At 45.0% G+C, this 25,279-nt stretch overlaps 1 protein-coding gene across 2 annotated transcripts in view; it reads left to right on the plus strand.

Moving 5' to 3' along the window:
- Positions 1-16,915: 16,915 nt before the first annotated feature.
- Positions 16,916-25,279, plus strand: part of PRDM10 (PR/SET domain 10) — a 46,117-nt gene continuing 37,753 nt past the window's right edge. For both annotated transcript variants that reach the window (XM_039334524.1, XM_039334525.1), the window contains exon 1: positions 16,916-17,034. The gene's annotated coding sequence lies outside the window, so the exon portion shown is untranslated. The remainder of the gene's footprint in view (positions 17,035-25,279) is intronic.

Here is a 25,279-nt window from a genome sequence, read left to right on the forward strand (position 1 = left end):
CCCCATGCGCGGCGCACGTGCACGGTGCCGCCCCCATCCGCGGCGCACGTGCACGGCACCGCGAAAAATGGCGGATCGCCCCCAAATGGGGTTGCGACCCATAGGTTGAGAACCGCTGGCCGAACCACTGCAGTGACATAGCAGTGGCCCAAAAAAAAAAAAAGTCATATAATTGTGTACGGCTCACTTAACGGCCGCCTTGCTTTAGCAATGGAAAATTTGGTCTCCATTGCGAAACGTTTTGAAGGGAGAAAAAACCAAAGTCCAGTTGCCTTTTGAAAAAACACCTTTGGAACAGTGAGTGTGATGGGCACATGCAGCGGTTGTGTTGCTCTTAGGGTTTAGACCAGGGATGCATTACGGCAGGGGTATCCCAACTTTGGCAATTGTAAGTCTTACGGACTTCAACTCCTACAAATCCCCAACCAGCCAATGCTGGCTGGGGGATTCTGGGAGTCGTAGTCCACAGGTCTTAAAGTCACCAGGTTGGCCACCCCGACAAGACTTTCTTGTGCTCTGCCTCTTGACTACAGAGAGGGGGGGGGGGCGGATTTCTGAAAATATTGAATGAAGCCCTCCTCCCTCTGAATGGGCAATTTCTACTGGTTCCGCAGTTTGGTTACCGTAAAAGTTCTTTGCAGAGGGCAGGTGTTCCCTGCAGGCATCTAGAAAGGAAAACTCCATTTGAAAAGAAACCTGAAGCCCCTGGCAACAGAAAAATATGCAGGAGCTTTTTGTCATTCTATGGCCACATTTTATCCCAAATGTCTATGCCTGGTGGGGGGGCGGGGAGAGAAAGCTCAGATAGCCACCCTTATCTTGAAAACCTTTCAGTGGAAAGGAAGCAGCCATGTCAGCCTTCACAGCGTTAGGAGCGCTTTAATGCGGCGTTCCCACCCGACTATCGAAATGGAAAATGATATCATTTATAATAATCCAGGTGGGTTAAATAGTTCCTAGCCTGAGCCAACATTGACATCAGGAATTGCAAAGCAGTTTGGGACGCAGGGAGAATGAAGATCAGGGCTGAGCACATCCCTGGAACCTTTTATTATTATTATTATTATTATTATTATTATTATTATTATTATTATTATTATTATTATTATTATTATCAGGAAGGGAGGAAATAAGATAAGCAGAGGAGGAGACGGGAGGCATGGGACACAGATAAAAATGTTAATTTATGGAGACTGCTGCAAGGGAGTACTAGGTTGGAATTTTCGGCTGAAATCTTGCAAAGGTCAAGCCTTTTCCCCAAGGGTTTTCTAATGACCGCTTTATATCTGAGCAGGATACAGAGTATTTGCTTGATATATGCATTTTACTAAGCTTTATCCTGCCTTGCCTGAGCTTAAAACACTCTACAGCAGTGGTTCTCAACCTTTTTAATGCCACGACCCCCAACCGGTCGTAAGTCGAGGACTACTCAACTGGTGCAGCACCGTTTGCAGAATGGGACTTTTGGCAGGCTCAGCAGGGCAGAAACAGCCTGGACAATTCTTACTGGCTTTTGAAAACCAATAGAATTAGACTCTATTCAAGAGAGTCTATTCTATTGGCTTTCAAAAGCCAATAGAATAAAAGGGAGTAGCACAGCTAAGGAAAAGGGGGGAAAATGGCGGACTGCGTTGTTTGGCGACCCCCGTGAAATGGTCGTTCGACCCCAAATGGAGTCCCGACCCACAGGTTGAGAACCACTGCTCTACAGGGAGTCGTTGATTTCTGTTGCAAAGCAAGACATTTGTTAAGGAAATGTTGCCCCGTTTTACGACCATTCCTGCCACCGCTGTTCAGTGAATCACTGCGGTTTTTAACTTAGTCATTCAGTTGTTAAGTGAATCTGGCTGACTTTGCTTGTCAGAAGGTTGCAAAAGGGGATCGTGTGACCTTGGGACACAGCAACTGTTGTGAATATGAGTCAGTTGCCAAGCATCACGTAACCACAAGAGGTGCTGCAAACGGTCGTAAGTGTGAGAAACCGGTCATAGGTCACTTTTTTCAGGGACCTTGTGACTTTGAATGGTCACTAAACAAATTGTTGTACGTCAAGGACTATCTGTATAAGCCTAAGCATTGTGGTTTATTTGGACTTTTATGAAGCCATGGCTCGGCAGATCCATTTTATTATACACTCATAGACCATCACAGCTGAATGTGCTGTATGAACAAGCTCACTGCTAGTGTATTCTAGCCATAGGAACTAATTTATATTCCATATACCAGCCTTCATTACCTATTACCTTCCTGGTGTTTTGGAGGGGGTGGGTTTGGTGCTTTTGAGGCAATGTTGGTTTCTGGAGAATGCCTGGAGAAATCCCTGCAGTTTTCTTGGTAAGATTTTAGAAGTGGTTTGCCCTTGCTTGTTTCTTCCTAGGCTGAGACTGAATGGCCCAAAATCACCCAGCCAGCTTTCATGCCTAAGGCAGCACTAGAACTCACTGTCTCCTGGTGATTGGCCCAAGGTCACCCAGTCAGCTTTCATACTTGATGTGGAACTAGAACTCACAATTTCCTGGTGAGTGGCCTAAGGCAGTGGTGGTGAACCTATGGCACGGGTGCCAGAGGCAGCACTCAGAGCCGTCTATGTGGGCACGCGCGCCATTGCCCCAATCCTAGGCCTTCAGCTGTGTTTTATAAAACCTTTTCGCTTTAGGCCACCGCCGCCATGTACAAAAAAAAAAAAGGTTCAATCAATCAGTCAATTTCAACTTCTCACGGGAAAAAAAAAGATCTTGCAAAGTTGGAATTGATTGATTGAACTTTTTAGTCCCACCCAATCTGCCATTACCACCGCAGCCACGCCCATCCAATGGGCCACACCCAGTCAATGGGCCATACCCACCCAGCACCTGACCATACATAAGTGGGTTTTGGGTTGCAGTTTGGGCACTCAGTCTCTAAAAGGTTCGCCATCACTGGCCTAAGGTCACCCAGTCAGCTTTCATGCCTGATGTGGAACTAGAACTCGCACAATCTCCTGGTGATTGGCCCAAATTCAGGCACTTGGCAACTGTGTTTATGACAGTTGCATCCTGGTCAGGTGATCTCCATTTTCAGCCTTGCCAGCTGGGTTCCAACAACCAAAATCAATAGGAGAAACCCGGATTCCTCTAACAACCACTTCTCCTAATTGCAGTTATTTGTTTAACAACCTATAGTTAAAGCCTATGGAATCTATCTAGAACTTCTGACAATGGTACTTTGGCTTATAGTCAAGATCCTGCAAAATTTCTACTGGAATAAAGGATGCTGGCCAGCTGCTTTGGAACACCATCTTTCAGGCAGTAGCTGAGTGAAGGGAAGATGGGTGGGAGAAAAGCTTCAGTGGAGACGTCCCTTCGTCTGCTTCCTTTCCGTTTTATAGCTTCTCCACTTCTCCGTAATGTGCCATTCATCTGGCTTTCAAGCTAGGAATGCCAGACAGGTATTTTAATTAAAATATATTTTTTTAAAAGTCTAATGGTGGCTTACGTTCTCTCTTAGACTGATGGATTATGATGGTTCTGTCTCAGCAAGCAGACGCTTTTAGACCCAGCCGCTGCATTCTTATTTCCAGCCATGGCTTCAGCAGCAAAATTGGAAGTAATTTTTTTTCCCCAAAAGCACTAAGAGATAGAAAGGAGGGCGCGTGGATAGCGTGCATATGTGTGTGTTGTGTCTCTTGCAGGGCTGGCTTTCCATTGAAACCCTGCCAGGGTCTGGCCTTGGAAGTGGGCCATAAGGTATGCAGCACGAAAATAGCACTTAGCCAGCAAAGTCCTGTCCAGCCTTTCCTCTGCAAAAGAGACAGCTTTCTTTTGTTCTATTTGTTACACTATAATAATATAATCAGGAAATATAAAGTTATAGGGAATGAAGGGCTCTTTGCATATGAATGCATGAAAAAAATAGCTTTTCCTTTGTTACCATCACACTCCTCTTTCTTTCAATCTCTATATTCCAAGCAAGTTAAATTTAACTTGTAAGCTACTGGGGGGGGGGGGGGTAGTATCCTATTGTGTTAGGAATGAGCAGATTTGTTTTGTTTTTGTTAGAAGCTCTGCTGGGGTCTGAGGCTGAAAAATAGGAATGTAAAATGGAAGGCACTAAAACCAAAAATTTATTTTCTATGTCAGAAGAACAGAGTAGAGATGGGATAGTCCAATCTCTTCCACTCCATTTCTTCATTTCAAGACTATAATCTTCAGGGGAGCATTGCTGAATTCATACAACCTACGAAGGCAAAATGGTTTCTTTTTTTTCTTTTTTTGATGGCTTCCAGTGTTGTGTGAATCTTCTGTAGTTGGTAAACCATGTTTGGAAGTTGGGTCATGCCAACTGGGCTTCTTTTCCTTTTGGTTGGAAACGTTTCACAGCTTATCCATGTGGCTTCTTCAGTCAGAGTGAGATGGTTAGGAGGACCTCATGAAGCTACTTGGAAAAAGAGTGAAACATTTTGAACCAACAAGAAATGAAGTTCAATTGCCATGATTCAACTTGCAGACAATTCTATCTAAATGAATAGAATCTTCAGCAACATATTGGTAAACCATGGTTTACCAACTATAATTCTAACCAATTATAGTATAGTCAGCAAACTAAGTCACAGCTTTGCATAATGTGTGAACAAAGCCACTTTGATATCTGGGAAACCAACCCTCGCTCTCCTACTACAGATCACCCAGAGCTTTCCAGTGGATCCCAGTTTTGTGCATAGATTCATACAACCATGTACACAGAAGGCATGATATCAATAAAGTTGGTCCATTAAAATGGGGAAGAAAAAGCTGAAAAAAATGGGTCAGAGAGGCTACGTTTGTTTAACTTACTGAATCATAAATTACAGAAGCACATAGGTTGAGTTGCCCAACCAACCATAACTTAGTCTTAGGGCATTGTGTAAATCCAGCGGCTTGTGACCAGTTTGAGTTTCAGTAAATGTAAACTCTGAAAATTGAGTCATCCATGTATAGGTTAACTGTCAGAGTCTCACCCAGGGCACAGAGTAGATCTTTTGTAGAAACCCAAACTTACATCAGGTATTAGCAAGAAAAATTAAGGGCAAAGCTCAAATAGATAAATTGATTTTATTCCCATCAGGGATTTCTATCCCTATCAGGGAGAGAAAGTATGAATGCCAAATAAGGAAGGAAGGAAGGAAGGAAGGATGGATCTGTAAAAAGAGGAACAACTTTTGTTTTTAACGTGAATATATATTGGATGGATGAACACAAAAAGATCAATGAATTTGTGGCTAGGTGGAATTAAAGAGATCCTCAAAACCAAAAAGATTTTAAAAAAGAAAAGCCAGTGAATGAAGTAATGGAGCAGGTGATTGAAGCAAGGAGGCTTTGGAAAGATAGAAAAGTATGCAGAGACATAAAAATAACTATCTGCTATAAATTAAACTTTTCTTAGTCTTACAATTTTTGTTCCTTTTCTGGGCTTTGCCTAATGCCGCTCCCTTGACAAGTAATAACATGATGGATGTGCATGTACACTTATATATACATCTCCAGAACGAAAGCTGCAGACAGCAGGGAGCTTTTGCTTATAGGTATAGGGCGTGGAAGACACACAGACACACACACATACATGCACACAATGCTTTTTGCCCTCTGGTTATGGGAAAGTTCCTCAAAAAGGTTAGGTGGGATGAATCATTTCAGCTTTCCCAAAGCAAACCACAACACACCCACATACAGTACTTATGCGGAAAATGCATTCTGTTAAAGAGAGTGGTGGTTTTCTTCTTTCTGGGTGCTAAGCCTTTTGTAGCTGGGAAAGGCCCTAAGCACAGCTAATTGTTGCTACTGCATAGTTGGCCTTCCATCTGAGCGGTGATATGAAATATGTAACTGGGAGCAAGTTGGAAAGTGAAGCTGGTGACCTCTTTTAGAAGAAAGAAGAGGTGAGACAGCTCCATTTTTTTTTTTTTTTTTTTTTTTTTTTTGAGACAGCTCCATTTTTGAAGCAGGGAATTTAATAGGATATTAGACCGAGCACGTGATTGGGGGTAAGGTTGCCCTAAAAAGGATTCTTGGTCAACGGCTCAACCCTTCTTCCGTAGCCGGTTGACGCCCTAGATCAGAGGTAGGCAACCTTGGCTCTTTTATGACTCGTGGACTTCAACTCCCAGAATTCCTGAGCCAGCCATGCTGAGGGGAAAGGGGGAAGTTTCCAAGCTGAGCCATGCTGGTTCAGGAATTCTGGGAGTTGAAGTCCACGAGTCATAAAAGAGCCAAGGTTGCCTACCCCTGTCCTAAATCAATGTTTCTCAACCTCAGCAACTTTAACAGATGTGGACTCCAGTTCCCAGAATTCTCCCAGTGAAGATACTGGGAGTTGGAGTCCACACCTCTTGAAGTTACTGAGGTTGAGAAACCCTGTCCTAGATGTCTTGAAACTGCAACTCAGAATGGGAACAGGATGGAAGTATGCTCAAAAAAGGGGGCTATTAATAATTACTAGGCATGAAGGTTAGAGGTTCCCTGACCGAGATATCTCAAGCCATAAACCATACAAACTAATATTGGGCCAACATCAGCCGTGCTGTTTTTTTACAAATATCTTCCTCTGCAAAGAGGTTCCCCGAAAAAACAATTGTTGGAAAATGAATGTGGGAATGTCCTGAGTTTATAGATATCTTTCTGGTTATTTTGGAAGCAGAATGACCAGTGAGATGGGACATGAGTCTTATCCATCAATTTCTTCTTACCTTTTTCAGATCTTCTTAGATCTTTCTCCTCCAGACTAACCAGGATAATTCAAAATTCAGAAATTCACTCCCGCTGCTAAGAAAATTTTCCTGATTTTTTTTTTTTTTAAGATACAGGGTTAATCAAGTTTAGTCTATCTTACTTTTGAAAAAGGATTCAGTTCTTTTTACGCCATCCAGCTGAGCTCCATAACACGTGGTTGCAGAGATTTTCTTAGGGCCCTAATATCGGGTTTCATAACAATCTATTAAAACCGCTTTAAAAATGTGATGAATTCCACATCTGTTGTGCAAATGAAATGATTCACCTGGGCCCTTTTAGTTGCTGAGTATCAAAAATTTTATGGCTTTTTGCAAAGTATTCTTTGGGCGCCATTTATGAAAGATTGATTTCTGTCAGGCAAACAATACGAAATAGATTCGGCACGTCAGAACCCCACATACGTCTAATACAGGTAGTCCTCGACTTAACAAGAGTTTGTTTAGCGATCGTCCAAAGTTACAACAGCACTGAAAAAAGTGAGTTATGACTGTTTTTCAAACGTATAACCGGTGGTGGGATTCAGTCAGTTTGCACCACTTCGGCAGAACCAGTAGCTAATTTTTTGTTGCCCAGGCCCAGAACGGACTTCTGGAAACGGCATCCACACAGAGAACCGGTTGTTCCCATATTTGAATCCCACCACTGCTTACAACCATTGCAGCATCCCCTTGGTCATGTAATCAAAATTCAAACATTTGGCAACTGACTCATGCATGCGCGCCGCGCATGGGGTCGGTGCCGCGTATGCACGCCCCGCATGGGGCGATGAGGCGTATGCGTGCCACGCATGGGGGTGACGCAGCGCATGCGTGCCACACGCGGGGTGCCGCGGCGCATGGGGCAGCGCATGGGGCGCCACTGTGCATGTGTGCCGCGCATGGGGGTGGTGCCTCACACGCATGCTGCGCATGGGGTGGCGCCTAGCATGGCGCCGCGCATGGGGGCGACACCCCCGCATGTGCGCTGCGCATGGGGACGGCGCCCCCTGCTTGGGCGCCGCGCATGGGTGCGCCGCCATACATGGGGCGCACGTGGCGTGCCACGGCGCATGGGCACCACGGCGCATGGAGGCGCCGCTGCGCATGTGTGCCACGCATGGGGGTGACACCGCACTTGCGTGCCGTGCATGGGGGTGCTGCCGTGCATGCGTGCCGCACATGGGGTGCCGCCGCGCATGGGGCTGCGCATGGGGCCGCGCATGGGGGCACCGCCGCGCATGCGTGCTGCGCGTGGGGTGCCACCGTGCATGTGGCAGCGCATGGGGCGCCGCTGCGCATGTGGCAGCGCATGGGAGTGGTGCCTCACGCACTCGCCGCGCATGGGGTGGCGCCTCGCATGCGCGGCGCACATGGGGGCGCCGCGCATGTGCGGCGCACATGGGGGCGACACCCCCGCATGTGCGCCACGCATGGCCCCCCTCATGGGCGCCGGGCATGGGTGCACCGCCGCGCATGGGGGCGCCGCACATGGTGGCAGCCCCGCGCATGGGCGCCGCACATGGTGGCAGCACCCGCGCATGGGCGCCGCACATGGTGGCAGCACCCACATGCGCGGTGGCGCCCCCATGCACACGGCGCCGCGCATGCGCAGAACGTTTGTGTGACGGGGTCGCCGTCACACAAACGTTGAGAACCACTGACTTAGCAACAGTGTCACTAGTTTAACAACTGCAATGTTTCACTTAACAACTGTGGCAAGAAAAGTCATAAAATGGGGCAAAATTCACTTAACGAATGTATCACTTAGCAACAAAAATTTGGGGTCGTAAATCAAGGACCACATTCTATATTAATGATTGGATTAGCTAGCTTCCACTTTTAACCAGGATCCATTTATCGAGCTACAAATGACCTAATCATAACACTCGACCAAAATATCTTGAATTCAGCTAATCATTCAATGAACAATGATTAAACAAACTGTAATTTAGAATATGAGACCCAGTCATTGCATATATCTATATTTAATTTTAATAGAGCCTCACTTCCTACCTCCTGGCCTCATTCATAAATAGTATACTTTTTATAGGCCGTTATTCACTTTCTTAATTTAGCATGAGGTGTGAATTCATACATTGTGGCTTAGAACTAAGTGCAAATCACACCACTCTTCTTCACAGAAGTGTTTACAAATCTTAGCTTAATGTGATGTAGCATGACACATATACATTTTAAAAAATAATAATTGTGGGTGCATTTGTGCTTGTCGTGTTTGCCATGGATAAAAGTAAAAACATTTTGCTAGGTAGGAAGAGTAAACTTTTCTAAGGGGCGTCAGTTTAAGCACTTGTAAATGATTTCTGAAGGCTGCTGGCGAACTAAGGTTACCGAGTTCAGGGCAACTATTTAATAGCTCTTGAACCGCAAAGGAAAAAACTGGGCATAGGAATAATCCAAGGTCATAACAGAAAGTGATGAAAAAACCACAAGGTTTGTGTACAAGTAGACTTCAACTTACAACCATAATTGAGTCCAACATTTCTGTTGCTAAGCGAGACACTGGAAGTTTTTAAGAAGAGACTGCACAGCCATTTGTCTGAAATGTTATAGGGTTTCTTGTCTGAGCAGGGGGTTGGACTAGATGACCTCCAAGGTCCCTTCCAACTTTATTATCATCATCGTTGTTGTTGTTGTTATTGTTATTGTTAACCGAACTTTGCCCCACTTTACTATCTTTTTTGCCACCGTTGTTAAATGAATCACTGCGATTGTTAAGTTAGTACCACGGCTGTTAAGTGGATCTGGCTTCTCCCTTGACTGTGCTGGTCAGGAGGTTGCAAAAGGAGACCCCAGGACACTTGCAACCGTCATAAGTATGAGTCAGTTGCCAAGCATCCGAATTTTGATCACGTGACCCTGGGGATGCTGCAACGGTCGTTAAGTGTGAAAAATGGCCGAACGTCACTTTTTTTCAGTGCCGTTATAAGTTTGAACAGTCACGAAATTAACTGTTGTACGTGGAGGGCTACTTGCTTACCCAATTTTTATTAACTTTTAGCGTTTTAACATTTCAATGCTTTGTATTCCCTTTTTTACGATGTGGTAAGCCACCCAGAGTAACTCAACAATGAGAGGGATGGCATATAAATTTAAGAAAGAAATAATGGTTGGCGGTCCGCGTACTTCAAGCAGAAGATTACATGGAGGCAAGCTGTTTTCTGCACCTGTCAAAGGGTGGGTGTTTTGGGATTTGCAAAAGATTCACTCTCAAACGGGTATTAGGCCAACCGCCCCTTGTCTTGCCATCTCTCCAAGCGTTGGTGGTCATTCTGATTCAATATGAATTTAATCAAAGGAAAACCCAAAGGTTTTTCTTAGGAGGCTTTCAGTGGTTTTGATTCCATTCAGCTTTCTGGGTGGACTTATTCTGCAAATCCCTTGGCCTCTACTGAATTAAAAAAAAAAACAGAAGAGCTGAAAATACAATAGATAAAAACGACAGCATTTAAAACCCAGGTTTTAAAAATACAGCTCTGCGGTGGCTGGCTGTGAAATAATGCGCTATGTGGTATCTTACTGATCATGTGCATGTATCCATGGAAGATTTACCTGTGCAGATCTAACGGAAAGGAAGCCCCACTGAGATCAAACCCGTGTGTGTTTTGCACATCACACTTAAAGCTTTGGGGAGAAGCTAGGTCCCACCTTGTCAAGTTAGACGACAAGCGGCTGATAATTCCTTTCTCCCTAAAGTTACCCCGTTCTGTAGCTTCAAAGAGCTCTCAACCACGAGAAAATGTCAGAATGATTTTCTTAATTCTGATTTGGTTTCCTTCTCTCCTTGGCGCTGCAGGAATTCCACCCCTGTCTATAGCAGCCTTCTTGGGGGTTGGGGGGGGGAAGCAGGGTTGACTAAATACAAAGAACAGCCGAGCAGTAAAGTACTATAATCTCAATATAATAATAAATGGAAGCCCCCTAGTGAGATCTAAAGCTGGGATTTGTAAAGCCCCTCCTAAGAGATTCTGAAGGACATATCTTTTGCTTTCTGGGGCACACACATCTCAGGCAACTCTGCTTTGAAGGTTCAAAAAAGCCTTCTTAAATCAAGGTTGGCTCTTTAGATAGGACAGATATTGAAAAAAGAAAAAAACGATCCTTGACAACTGTCTGGGCATTCATAGAGTGTCTCATTCCTTTTGTATCCATTTTTTGCAACACAATTTGGGCACGCAACACAAATGCAGAGTGGAAGGCTCCTGTTGAAGTTGCCCAACATCTTCCAGGGCCAATGGCGATGGAGATTCTCAATCATCTAAGTCAGCCGAGGTGGCGCAGCAGTTAGAGTGCAGTACTGCAGGCCACTTTAGCTGACTGTGTTCAGCAGGTCAGCGGTTCAAATCTCACCGGCTCAAGGTGGACTCAGCCTTCCATCCTTCCGGGGTAGGTAAAATGAGGACCCAGATTGTTGGGGGCAATGTATGTATGTGTGTATATATATATATACATTGCTTACTGGTGTACACCGCTTAGAGAGTGCTTGCACTTAAAGCGGTGTATAAGTCTCATAAATAAATAAATAAATAAATAAATAGTTGTCCTAAAGGTGCTTTTCCAAAAAGCAAACTGAACTTTCTTAAAGTTTTTTTTCCCTTGAAAACTGAAGAACTAAAGAAGCTTCTTGGATGAGAAGCAAAAGGTTTTCAAGGAAAAAACAAACTAAGAATGTCCAGTTTGCCTTTTGGAAAAGCACCTTTGGAACCATCTTCTAGAACCCTATCCAAGATGTCCCATTTCGTTTTCCTCCTCTCTGATCCTCCCCCTCCCCCCCCCCGCAGCCTTTAATTGCCCAAGAACTAGCTAGCTTTTCGTGCCAAGGAAGGTCTCATGTTCAGGTCTTCAATCTTCATTGTTTGTAACCTCTGCCCTTATTGGTGGTTTGTGCTTCTGCCCACCTGGGTTTTAATGGATCTCATGTTCAGCCTTCCATGATTTTGACTTAGTCTTCTGTTGGCTAAGGCTTCCCGAATTACATAGAGAAGCTTTAGTGGAGTAATTAATATTTCGTCAAACTATCAACAATCCAGAATGATAAGTGTGGCAATAGTTGTTTTCTTCTGCTCCTGAAGTCTGCCAATATACATATACATATACACAGGGCTTTTTTTCTCATAGAACGCCCAGAACGGAGTTCTGGCCCCTTTTTTGGATGGAACCTTGTAGGGCAGGCAAGGCGGGTTGTATTCTTGTGGAAAACGAAAGGACTCTTACGAATTCCAGAGGGTTTTAGCAGAGAGATTTATTGCGCAGGTTCAGAAGCAGTAGCAACCAGCAATTCTGAACCCCGAGGGCGGGTTCAGACTTCAGTTTTATACTTCCTTTTCTCAGGAACAAAGAAAAACACATTGAAATACACATTGTAATACATTGTGTATTACAATGGAGAGAGTTTGCTACATACATTGTATCCAAGTGCAATGCACATTAGGTTAGTTACATACTACTAACAGCATTATTCCAGTAATTATGCAGACACATCATTATTCTAGTGATTGTTTATTATTCCACATTAGTATGACATGTGTTTCTGTCACCTTTTTTTTTTTTAGAAAAAAAGCACTGCATATACATATACATATACACATAGATATACATGTTGCTGTTAGTTGCGAAGTCGTGTCCAACCCATCGCGACCCCATGGACAACGTTCCTCCAGGTCTTCCTGTCCTCTACCATCTTCTGGAGTCCATTTAAGTTCACACCTACTGCTTCAGTGACTCCATCCAGCCATCTCATTCTCTGTCGTCCCCTTCTTCTATTGCCCTCAATCTTTCCCAGCATTAGGCCTTTCTCCAGTGAGTCTTTCCTTCTCATTAGGTGGCCGAAGTATTTGAGTTTCAACTTCAGGATCTGGCCTTCTAAAGAGCAGTCGGGGTTGATCTCTTCTAGGACTGACCGGTTTGAACGCCTTGCAGTCCAGGGGACTCACAGGAGTCTTCTCCAGCACCATAGGTCAAAGGCCTCCATTCTTTGCTGCTCAGCCTTTCTTATGGTCCAACTTTCACAGCCATATGTGTGTGTGTGTGTGTGTGTGTGTGTGTGTGTGTGTGTGTGTACATATACACGAATGGTACCATTTGACTCACTCATTCCTTTTTAGCTGTTGAAAACATTGTTAATTTACTCACCGTGCCGATTAATCAATCTACCCCCCCCCTTGCAACCTGGCTTTTGAACTAGAAGTCAAAATATTTAGCTGCTGAGAAGATTTTTAATTAGCTAACTGAACCGATTAATCAATCCACCCACCTTGCAGCCCTGCTTGTGAACTAGAAGTCAAAATATTCGCCTGTATTGTCTGTGCAGTAGGAAGCAACGGATGTTAGTGGTTTCAGCTCTGCCCACGTTTCTTGAGTATTTTTCTCCCCCCAAAAAGGTCAGATGCAAATAGCTGCTCCATCATCTGCATACATGTGTATAGCATAGGCAAAAGGAATTGGAAGAAACAGTATTCTTTCTGATGACACACACACACACACACACACACACACACACAGAGAGAGAGAGAGAGAGAGAGAGAGAGAGAGAGAGATTCAGAAGTACTTTGGTTTAAGCAAGGTAAGAGTTTTGAGTGAATTAGCTGAGGACTATTAAACCAGACATTCAGCCGTAACTGCCTTAATGATGTTTTCTGATTAATAATGCTAATATAATTAATATTCCTTGCCAAGAGGAAAGATAAGTACTTGAATGAAAATTTGAGGCTGATCTAGGAGAAAAGCTTCATTTGCTTTTATAGCCCTTGTCCTAATGTTCTTTGGGGGAAAAAAGAAGGTTGAGCTATAGTCCAAATGAATTTCCCACTGCAGAGAACATCACAAGAGACCAGTCTTAGATGGTTTTCAATAAGCCCTTCTAATGGAGGAATTAGCAACTGTTTGGGTTGATGGGTACTTTTGAAATCTGAAGGCCTGTTCAAGGGTGCTTGCAGAAAATGGGATGGCCACTTCAAAAGGCACAACTCAGAAAACACATGGCTTAGACTGCCGCCCCCACCCTGTCATTCTTTCAATAATCCAAGAAGTTCTCTGATTATTATTATTATTATTATTTAGGATTAAGTGTGTCTACTTCCAAGCCAAGCAAAACTCAACATGTTTTATTATTTGCTTAATGACCATGTTCATTTACTGAAAACTGCAATGGTTCACTTAACAACCGTGGCAAAAAAACCCAAACAAACCATAAAATAATTGGGTGTGATTCAACAACCGCCTTACTTAACAATGGAAATTCTGGTCCCACCAGTGGTCATAAAATGAGGACTCCCTGAAATCAGTTCCCGGTTTCACACCAAAAAAAGTCCAACACAAGACATAGCCATCAGGGAAGCAGGATATGACTTTTGTGACATAATAGGATTAACCCACCACCCGAAAGACACACTCAGACTCAGGTCAAAGTTCATGCCATAGGAACAACTCCAAACAAAAGCCCAATAAGGTATAAAAACCCACCACTCCCTACTACATGTGGTCAGTTTTTCCAGGGCCACATTGCTGTCTGGCTCTGCTCTTCAATAAACTCCAACCTTCTCTCTAAAGCAGTCTCCATTTTGCTTATTCCCAGCTTGGGCTGGACCCTGATGAAGATTTTTCTTTCAACAGAGTAGAAATGTAGAGAGTGGATTCTCTTTTATGTACAAGTTAAATGAAACAGAACGTGCTCTTTATTACCATATAAAGAGCAAACTCTCACGAACAGAATCCAGGACAATAATGAGAAATTTGCGGTGAAAAGGTTGAAGGGAACGGAGAATCAATGCAGCTACTCTGAAAGGTAATACGCTGAAAGGAATTTAATGAAACTATGTTTTAGTGAGCTATTAAATGGAACACTGCCAGACTTGCTTTCTTTTGTAAAGGAAAAACTGGAAAGACAGAGGTTTTGCCACAGAGACCACTGTTTTTCAACACCCAAGGTATCTGGAGCAGGTTTCCTCCAGCAAATCCATTTAGACAAACCCCCCCCCCTCCAAAAAAAAAAGGAAAGCAGGATTAGTAGGACCTGAGAAGGAGATTCATTGGGGATTTAGCCTATTGGATAAAATAATAAATTGTTGCCTTCCAATTGACATTTTTCATTACAGATAGTCCTCACCTTGCAACTATCTCAACTTACAACGGCACTGAAAAAAGCTGATTACCCCTTTAGGTCTGCCAAAGAGGACATTGCTGCGAGGAGATGATTTTGTCCCCCACTTCTAGTATTTGCTCCTGGGATAGAGTAGTGGTGATGGAAGCCAGTTATTCTGGTCTGATGTTAGTCAAAGGTCCCACCCTTGCTGTTTAAGCAAGACCACCAGCAACTCGGGATCCTCTAGCCTAGCTCAAGGCTTCCCAGACTCCGAGGTGTATCTCCCTGTGGAAGGTGCAGACAGAGGCAGGAAAAACCTTTCCCTTCCATTCCTACAATAAATCCACTTTTCCTGAAGTTACATGGTATTGTTTTCATTGCTCATTTTGCATTTTTAGGGCAGGAGTGTTAAAAGAGAGGCATGATGGGGAAAACGTTAGCAACTGCTTGCTCCAATTCAGGGGGTTTCCACCCTTGGCGATTTTAAGACCTGTGGACTTCAACTTCCACAATTTACCAGCCAGTCCACAGATCTTGAAAGTTGCCAAGGTTGGACACCCTTGCTCTAGTCCCAAACTGGACATGAAATGTTTGCTTAAAACTCTGGTTATTTTTCTAAACTGAAGAATTGATTTCCTTCCTGTGTTTTTCCCAGCTGCCTTTCATTTGTCTCTTGTTTTAAGGGCCAGCCTCTCTCGCTCTCCCTGTTTGCTTCTACAGTATTTATTTGAGCTATTATGAAAAATAATTATTTTTATCCTAAAATAATCTTCCTCTTCTGGCTTGCTGGCACTATTCCTCCTTTCTATCTAGGGGAGAATTAAATGTGCTGTTTAACTCTCCCCTCCCCCCCCCCCAAATAGTTCAGTGCAGGAAGGGTTAGGTGCTTTTCTTTGAACCAGCTCAGTGATAAGAATTCCAGAAAAATTAGCACTGCCCTCGTTATTAACACAGGCCTGGTTCTATGCGGACACAAACAGCAACAATCTGGATTTGTATTAGGAAAGATTTTTTATAGCTGAGATCACCCTCTTTCCATATGGTCCTGCAAATGGGTACTGAAGCTGCTGGGAGGGGGGGAGGGTTGGCCCAGATCCAATTCCTCCTCCTCCTCCCTTTCCTTTGAGCATTCCTGAAAGCAAAAGCCTGCAAAGATGGATGAACAGCACAAGCCGCCCACAAACCAGCATGGCTATCCTCAGCACCGCCAAGACCAGTGCAATTCTGAATTTCAGGATCCAGATGCAAAAGTTGGAAGGCCTTACGTTTGCATTTTAATTGGTAGGATCAGTGTGGTTGCAATGGGCTCATTCCTTCATATGGTGCCTCGCAAATATCCATAGGCATCTCTCTGATAACTTGAATTAGAACCGATGATGTTTCCTAGCTTGGATAATGTAATGTCTGCAAGGAAAAAAAAAAACCTAGCTCAGACAGCACCAATAATTTATTGGGTGCTCTGGGTGAATAATTGCAGGAAATAGCATGGGGGTTAAAGCGTGCATTTGGATTACCCTCTTCCTCCATGTAGAAATAAAATCCGGGCGAGCGATAGAAGGCACCAAAGAGCGATTTTTGTACCTCTTTACCGCCACCTAGCGGCACTCTGAGGTTTTGCATCCCATCTCGGATCGCCCCGCCTAAGAGACTTCGCGACGGAGGTGTCCACGCTAGGCATCCTGGGAACTGTAGTCCAGTACGTCTGGCGGACATTAGAGCGAGGCGCGCGTCCTGACGCTCTTCCGTTTTGCCGACAGGGGTCGCTAGATTATTTCACATTTATTCAGCCTGCCAGAAGAGAGGACGCTCGGGATTGGTGGATGGCGCCAGTGCAATGCGACGACTGGATGAGAGCTGTGCTGTGATTGGCCGAATTTGGTCCTCGAGCAACGGAGGCCCAAAACCAGGGCAGAGTGTCCCTTCCCTCCGCCCTCTATTTTTTTTCTCTAAAGTCTCTGCTGAACGCTGTTAATTTGGCTTGCATGGAAATATTTTTGGAATACCTCCTTTAAACGAGCATGAGTGTCGACCAATCATCTCATAGCTTTGGCAGCTGTTGCTAGGCAGATTATTGTAATGAGTCATGGGCGGTCTTTCTCCCCCCCCCCCCCGTTCTGCAGCTACCATTGTGAGGTGAGGACAGGTGGGCGGGGATGGTCTGTGGTGAGGCCCTAGGAACCGGCCTGGACTCGAAACCGTCACCGAACCCCTTCAGGTAAAACGACGGACCGGCCCGGAGAACGAGTTTGGCTCAGGGTTTCGGAAAGGCCCCATGAAGGGTTTTGGGGGGTTGTTGTTATAGTCGCACCCAAGATGGCGCCGGGATCGGGACAAACCGTTTGCTCCCGCGGGTGGGGAAAGTGGTGTAGGGCGCTGCCATACCCCCCTCCCTGCCGGAGAGGTACAGTCCGCTTCCCCCTCCCTGCCCTAATCGGGATACCCCATCCGCCCCAGACGGGGGAAAAAGAGCTGCCCCAGCTGGCCCTCCCCCTCCCTGCTTGGTATAGTCCGGACCCCGGCACCTCACTGGACGGGGGGGGATTGTTGAAGCCATTTTAATGCCCCCTCCCAGCGCTGTGGGCCTTCCCCCTGCCCAGGGCTACTCGTCCTCCTTCCACGCCGGCGCCCTTCGCCCTTCGCCCGGCTGTCGGCTTTCCTTCCCCTGCGGCAACGCCGCAACCCGCCTCGGCCTGCCTCCCCCCCCCTCCCGTGGCCCAGAGTGGTTGGGGCGGCCGGGATTGACCGTTTGGGGCGCGGGCTCGCGGCGCCTCCCTTGCCCGAGGTTGCGTTTCCACGTGTTAATATGCGGGCCGTGGCAGGGCGAGCCCGATGCAAACGGGTTAAGGGCGAGAGGAGCAATGGCCGGGCTCAGCTGGGGCCCTTTGCACAAGGGCCGGGCATGGGCGCTGCTCCTTCCCCGTGCAAAAGCGCTGGGCGTGGGGTTAAGGCCGTGTTTCTTTACAGCAGGAGTGGCCGTTGGCTTAGTGCACGCGTGGCCTGTGAGCCACAATAGAAATAGAAATATATTGTGGTTGTGTAACTCACAACTGGCTTAGTGCACGCGTGGCCTGTGAGCCACAATAGAAATAGAAATATATTGTGGTTGTGTACCTCACAACTGGCTTAGTGCATGCGTGGCCTGTGAGCCACAATAGAAATATATTGTGGTTGTGTAACTCACAACTGGCTTAGTGCATGCGTGGCCTGTGAGCCACAATAGAAATAGAAATATATTGTGGTTGTGTAACTCACAACTGGCTTGCATGGCAATAAGATCCCCACCTTGCAGGGAGCCCAACCGCCTACCTGCCTTAAAGCTTTTCAGGTGCACCTCCGGCTCTGTAAATTGCGGAATTTCCATCGCTTTGCATCCGAAGCAGAAGCTCCAGATTCAGCCACAGTTTAGTTTCCATACAGTAACAACCTTGTGAACTCTCCCAGCTTCCCCTTTCCGCTATGTATTCAAGCTGGACAGTGATTAATAATATTTATAGATGTATATATAGCAGGTCTATATGTGCGTTAACGTATTTGTTAACACTTCGGAGAGCAAGGAACAGAACTTCATTTTTAATGTGCCCCCAGTAAAAAATGACAATAAAGGTTATCTACATGTCTAAAAAGGCACTGGGAAATAGCCCCGCTTGGGTCTTTCCACCCTCACGAATCCCAGTGGCCAAATTGGATGGTGTTGGAAATCTCCCCCAAAATCATGGGGACCGAGCTTTCGAAGGCTGCGCTAAGTCATTTTTAATGAGGCTTCTTTCGAGCCTCTTCTGAGAAAAAAAGATTTTAAGTTTGACATTGGGACTTGTGGGTATTTGCTTTTGAGCCATGTGACTGGAGCTTTCTGCCCCTGCTTTATCAGAAATCAATATTTAGACGGCAACTAGGAAAATAAAAGCTCTTTGCATTTTTTTAAACATATAGATTAACTTTACCGTTTGATCAGCAAATGTTTCCATGTCCTAACCATTTTTTTTCAGTTTGAAAATATTGCATATCTTGCCTTTTCACTATAGTGCTATAAATATTAAGGGAACTTAACATTTTAAAAAAATCCGTTCCATAATCCCACAGTTTCTTGGTGTTAAAGTGAATGGAACAAATAACTGCTGTCCACGCCCAAGAGGAAAGTTCTATATAGCAGTTTACTTATATATTAATGTATTGCTGAAATTTGCATAGATTGTTAGCAGTGTGCAACGATTAGAACTACCAAAACAAAGACAGCAATGCAATAATAATAATGTGCTGCAGCCATACCGTTGATAGTCCTCCATCATCTAGATATTCTGGAAAAATTATTAGCTTCTGAAAGGTCATAGAAAGCTGGGTAGGGGGCTGAGCTGAGCTGAAGGAAAGGCTTTTGCATGACATAAGGCCTCCACAACAGCAACTTGTGCAAAAGCTCCTGCCCTCTTAACCTCTTGGTGGGGGGGGGGGGGGCTTAAGAAATTTTGTCACCAAACAAAACCATTCCACATGGGGAAAATTGTCCTGAGGTGCCGTGCCAGATATGACAGGTTAGGCTCTCTTTTGAATTAGATTCAGAAACCCATCACAGCTACTAGCACAGAGTTACGTAGCTATGACAACCTCTTATTCGCCAGCAAACAAGACGTTGTGTTTTATCTCAATTGCAGCTCCCGGATGTTTTCAAAGGCAGCTCTTTGTAGCCTGCAGTACAGTATTGTTGAATCACCTGGAGATTAATGTATGACACTTGCCATGGTCTCCCAGTCCACATAAGGCTACAGGAAGCACATCAGCCAAAGTTGGGTGAAGGTCCACTGGCCCAGCCTCCTCCTACTTATCTAGGGGTAGCAGTGAGTCCAAAATGACGCCCGAGTTACAGACCTGCTTCAAAGGGGGGAGTGCAGTCCTGTCCATAGTTAAATGGCAGAGATTTTTTTTTTTTTGAAACGACGGCCCCATCTCGCTTGGGTTCAGCTTTAGATTGCTTTCTATCATCCAGATCCTAATTGCTTTTACACAAGGCATCAATGCTTCCGTGGCATCTACAGCCTGGATGATTACAGGTGATCCTCAACTTATGACTGATTGCTTAGCACAAGGCTTTTCAACCAGTGGTATGGGTACCACCTGCCAGGTGCCAATGTACCACAGGTGGTACCCATACCACTGGTTGAAAAGCCTGTGGTACATTGGCACCTGGCAGGTGGTACGCAACCATCCTAGAAAAGTGGTAGCGGGGGAGAAGAATGAGCTGAACCAGTGGCAGCACTGCACAAGCCTGAGCGAGAGATGGCTGGAGCTGCAGGGCTCAGCGGAAGCGCCAGGATCAGTGCCACTTTCCAGCTGATCGGTGCTTCTTTGGGACTGTCAGGGCTCAGTGGAAACATCAGGATCAGCGCCAGGCTCCAGCGGGAGCTCAGCGCTGATCCTGATGCTTCTGATGAGCCCAGAAGAAGCGCCCATCAGCTGGAATGTTGCAGCATCTCCAGGGTCTTGTGATTTACATTCAGATGTTTGGCAACTGATTCGTATTTATGACAGTCACAGTGTCCCAGAGTCATGTGAAGTGATCAAAACCTGCTGCAACCACCCAGCAGACGGGGGGAGTAAAAATCAAACACCCACACACATGCCACCCCCTCTGCCAATCCTCAACAGAAATGCTCACAACAATGAAAACCTCGGACAGGAGGAAGAGTGCCACCGGGTGGGCAGGCAGGTGTCTTGCTCGGCTGTGGCTTGGGGGGGCACTTTTTTCAGTGCCACAGTAACTTCAAACAGTCACTAAGCGAACTGTTGTAAGTCGGGGACTACCTGTACTTCATCACTTTTTTCCTTTTTTTGGGGGGGGTCATCAAGTTTTTGACACCTCGCTAGGTGACTGGTGGTACTCGGATATTGCCATATCCTAAAAGTGATACAATGGGTGAAAAGGTTGAAAAGCCCTGGCTTAGTAAATGAAGGACCTACCTTGGGGCTCAGTACAACTTGGATTTGAGGTTCCCACAGTCTCTTCCTCACCCCATCCCGACTGAACTTCAGGTGCTCAGCAACACAGCTGCATTTATGCTGTTTGCAGCATCTTGTGGCTGCACAGCCATGTTTTATCATGGTTTTGCAGAAAACCAGCATTTCCAGTTTGCAGCCGAACCTCTTCCATAGCAGGTCTGCTTAATGACTGCCGCAAAAAAAGGTAAAATTTTACAATGGTCACGATTTGGAGTTGATGGGCAGGCTCTATTATGGTCGTAAGTGTCCTTTTACGTCATAGTTGAACAGGAGGAAGTGGACGCATGGCAAGTAAGTGTCCATTGAGCTGGGCTCTACTCTTAACACCATTGATGGAAATTACCAAACCAGGAAAGAGTAGAACCACAGTAGCCTAACCTAAGAGAACCTCAAAACGTAGGAGACAAAAACTCAAAATAGCCAAATCCAAAATCATACTGATCACAGTAAATTCATTTATCAAATAATGCATTTGCCACAGATGGAAGCGACAAAAGCCATTTGCTCAAACCACCCACCATTTACGTGGGATGAGATGAATCAAGTATCTCTATTCTGAGCTAATCAAACCAACAGTTTGTTCCAAGGTAACAGAAACTATGGGAAAGGTAGGTAGAGTCACCTCTTACATCAGGGGTGTCAAACTGCCAGCCCATGGGCCAGACGCATCATAGTGAAACCGCACCAACCTCATTGCCGGCAATGGCAAAAAAAGTTGCGATACGTCGCAACACTTCACGAGACGTTGCGAGCTTGACACCCCTGCCTTACGTGAATGGAACAAACGTGTGTAGCTCTGCAAAGAGCAGATTTAAAATCTAATAATACCTTTTTTCCCCCCCTTTGGCAAAAATTGTGCAAATAAGATAGTTAGCCAACACAGTAATTCCGGAATAATTGAAAGCATTTGAGACAAATTCTTTATTCATTATTGCCAGCTCTAGAAATTTTAATAACCTGAGCCATGTTAGAGTCCTTCACAATCATGAGCTTGCCTGAAACTAATTAAGGGTTTACGGACACAGTAAGTAGTGCAATTGAAGAGAACATAACCTAATCATGTATCACTTCACTGGATTAGAAGAGAGTGGTTTTGTGTGTGTTTGTGTTTTGAATTGCTGAGTACCTTGTTTTATAACCAGCAGTTGCTTTCGCGCTGGTGACAATAAAATAGTGGGCTTTTTTCATGGTTGGTTTTGATGGCACCTCAGAACAATGACTCTATATTTGATTACAAGTAGTCCTCGATTTAACAGCCGCAACTGAGCCCAGAATTTACGTTGCTAAGTGAGAAATCTGTTAAGTGAGTTTTGCCCCATTTTACAACTTCTCTTGACACAGTTGTTAAGTGAATCCCTGCAATTGTTAAATTAGTCACGCAGTTCTTAAGTGAATCTGGCTTTCGCCATTGACTTTGTCAGAAGGTCGCAAAAGGGGGTCAGGTGACCCCGGGATGCGGTGACCGTCATAAATAGGAACCAGTTGTCAAGCATCCGAATGTAAATCACGTGACCCCGGGGATGCTGCAACAGTCACAAGTATGAAAAATGGTCGTTAAGTCACTTTGTTCAGTGCTGTTGTAATTCCGAATGGCCACTAAGTGAACTGTTGTAAGTCAAGGACTAACCTGCACTGTATTTTAGTTGCAACAGCCTGGATGTTAACTTTTATCTCTGAAGAGAAAGTGGCATTATTTTGAAGTTGGTTGCTTCAGAACCTAGCATAGGGCAGAGGTCCCCAACCTTGGCAACTGTAAGACTTGTGGACTCAACTCTCAGAATTCCTCAGCCAGCTTGGCTGGCTGAGGAATTCTAGAGTTGAAGTCCACAAAACTTAGTTGCCAAGGTTGGAGACCCCTGGCATAGGGCATTCCTGGGCAGTGTCCCTTTCACACAACCAGCTATGTTTTTTCAATCAATTCATACTGGTTCATAAATGCCCCTGTACCGCAATGGATAGGTCTATTTTAGAAATAATAATCAGGTTTTTTAAAGCCATCATTTCTTAAAGTCTAGAGCAGTGGGTGTCCAATCTTGGCAGCTTTAAGGCCTTGGACTTCAACTCCCAGATTCCCTAGCTGGCTATTCTGACGGGCCTTCTGGGAGATGAAATCCACAAGTCTTAAAATGGCCAAGGTTGGCCACACACACACACACACACACACACACACACACACACACACACCCGCTCTCATGGCTGGTTTGTGCATAATATTAAACCAGAATGAGTTATTTAATCAGGCCAAGTCGTGATGAGAAATGTATCGAGGGGCATCACAAAACACAACATCTTTGCAAAGCTTTCAAAATTCCAATTGAATGACCATTTGTGGAAATCGGCTTTGTATTCTGTGCAAACTCGTCCACCCCATAACTCTTACTATCTATCCATTGTTGCCTGTCCTCTTTGTGCTATTTTGGAGGATCTGTTCCGTATCCCAGACTTGCAGGACTGCCAAACAAACATTAAGGATAGTCATGTGCCCCAATAGAAACCAAGCTGCAATTGAGGATTTCACATTTTTTTTACATGTAGTATTAAATAGATCCATTCAAATATTTTGGAACTGCCCTTCCCAAATGATTTTGCACAATTTCAGTACAGTACCAAACTAAAAGAAAGAAACCACTTCCATCATGATCAGAAGCACCTTGTGAGATGCTGAATACAACAGCTAAATTTAAAATAGCCTCTGGGAGGGAGCTGTCTCATCATGCATTTCCTAGTGTTTCCAGGCTGATCCAGGCACTGCCCTTTGTGCCTGCATTTCGAACAATTCTGCCACAATATCGAAGCCAAACGCTGTAACATTTTAGCACATCTCCTTTTTTTTCCTTACCTCATTTTCTTCCTCCAAGGCTCTCTGCAAATACCAGCATTTGCACAAACCTAATGTCTACCACGAGGACAGGAATTTAGTTTGAGAATAACCCAAGCATTTTGCATAGCAGCATATTTAAAAAAAAAAAAAAAACCACGTGAGGTTCAGGTCCACTGTTCATGGATCGTATGCATTTCTACAGGCATATTTAAAAATTCTGGGAGTTGAAGTCCACAAGTCTTAAAGTTGCGAAGTTTGAAGGCCCCTGGTATATACAATAGAGATTTCTTGCTTGCTTTCTCTTCCCTGCTATGAGACATTCTCTTGCCAAAGGCTCTCCCCTACATACAGTAACCCAACAATGAAATAAAACATGGGATGTGCCTTTTGCAAGCTGCCTCTAAACCCAGTGAACCCCCTGGGCCAAACGACAACCCACGATATAATTCCACCTACGAAATCAGCCTACAATAAAATATGCCATTGTTGCACCTGGCTCCCGGTGAGAGAAAATATTCCAGCTTCAGCACAACAGAAGAACATAAAAGAGTCATTCCTGGATTTGTTATAAAGAGCCATAATCTTTGTCCCTGCTCTTTGGCACTCTGGGTTTCAACCAATGCCCAACTATCTTGGGATGCGGTTACTAATCATAAATGGATCCACAGCTGGGTGTTTTAAATATGGTAAACTTACTAAGAAAAAGAAACGGTTCTACTTAATGAGGCAAATGGAGATATTCAGATCGTAATATTTATTTTTTTTTGCAAAATGGATCAATCTTCTGTTGCTTATTCTATTCCAAATGTGTTATTCTGTCCCCGATTTCCTACAGAGGTGATCCTTGTTTAGCAACCCTAATTGGCCCCAGCGGCTTGGTCATTAAGCAAAGCGCTTGCTAAGTGACACGGCAACTGTGTTTATGAACTCACTTCAGCTTTCCTTCGCTTTACAGACCTATGAAGGTCATCAAAGCAAGGACTGGGCACAAAGTTACGTAGGGGTGGCATCCAAAAGCATGGTGTTTCACCTTTGACACCAAGTTCACCATCACTGGTTTGGATCTACCACCCTTGAATTTAAGGTCCAAACACCAGCTCAAATTCCTTGTAAGAAGGATTCCTCTAAACCAGGGGTCCCCAACCCCCGGTCGGTGGACCGATACTGCTCCGCGGCATGCCAGCAACCAGGCCACATAAACAAGCAAAGCCCCATCCATGGGATGCAGGCAGCACACAAAACCACACACTCTCGGCGTCCACGGAAAAACCATTCTCCACAGAACCAGTCCCTGGTAGCCAAATTGTTGGGGACCTCTGCTCTAAACCATGCTGGATGTAGCTTCAAGGGCACCATGGCATTGAATTTGGAACATGCTTCTCCACACAAAGGAAGAAGATGTGCTTTCTCTGGGGTGGAGGAGGGTTTATATTGCCTTGTGTCAGGTGTGAGTTTCTCTCCTCTCCACAGCGTGGATGTGAAGCATTCATATCCTCCAGCCCGTTTGCCTTTTGAGCCCTTCTTAATGGCATAATATATTTTCAAGCTGCCTTGTTCTCCTCACAGCCACACGGCTACCTCCAGCTAGTCTTGAGCATCCTGCAGAGACCCAGAGAATTGACTATGGCTTCCCATCTCGCTCACATTGCCG

Source organism: Crotalus tigris, unplaced genomic scaffold, assembly GCF_016545835.1.
Source record: "Crotalus tigris isolate CLP2741 ecotype Arizona unplaced genomic scaffold, ASM1654583v1 scf7180000017631.5181431, whole genome shotgun sequence".
NCBI lineage: Eukaryota > Metazoa > Chordata > Lepidosauria > Squamata > Viperidae > Crotalus > Crotalus tigris.